This window comes from Capsicum annuum, chromosome 3, assembly GCF_002878395.1.
Source record: "Capsicum annuum cultivar UCD-10X-F1 chromosome 3, UCD10Xv1.1, whole genome shotgun sequence".
Classification (NCBI taxonomy): Eukaryota; Viridiplantae; Streptophyta; class Magnoliopsida; order Solanales; family Solanaceae; genus Capsicum; species Capsicum annuum.
The window spans coordinates 21,608,500-21,609,261 of record NC_061113.1 but is presented as its reverse complement, the minus strand read 5'-3'; positions in this window follow the sequence as shown (position 1 = coordinate 21,609,261).

Sequence of the window (762 nt, the reverse complement as noted above, 5' to 3'; positions counted from 1 at the left end):
TCGGGTGGAGCATAGTTTAGGATTAGTCTAGAATAGAATTTCTATTTCTGTATTTTTCTATTTTTTGGATTGTATAATTTGGACTGGACATTATTTTAATTTTGAATTTTGTTTGATTTGTTTGTTTGCTCGTTTCGTATGTTTATGTGGTTTGTACATCTATAGTGTCAAATTAGCCGATACGCTCCACCAAGCGACCGTGGTCAAACTACGAGATCGAGGGGTGCCTAACACCTTTCCCTCGATCAACAGAATTTCTTAGCCAGAATCTCTGTTCGCAAACCAGTTTAAAGAGTCAAAATAATTTTGAAAAGGATTCTTCGAAGGTGACTTGGCACACCGGATTATGCCAAGTGGCGACTTTGAATCAAACAATGTAAATGATCTTTTTTCGAAATAAATTTTCAGCTTTTTGACACCTTAATAATAAAAAACCTTTCAAACTTAAAAATCCAATCTTTTGGAGTTAAAAGGGGGTGTGACAATCGTGACCCTTTTTTATAGAGTAGCTAAAGCATATAGTAGAGAGGAGTTTTTAGACCATTTCAATCAAATAATGGATGTGCATCTCACATCTCATACGTTTCAGTTTTGACAGATGGAGCCGGGCATTCTGTCCGACAGATAGGTACATTCTTATGAATTTAATATCTTGTTTGAGTTACAAGTTTAGTACGATGTCGTACTAAGTGATTCTTTTGTATAGGTACAATATTATGACATCAAACATAGCTGAATTAGTGAATTCATTATTTGGCGATA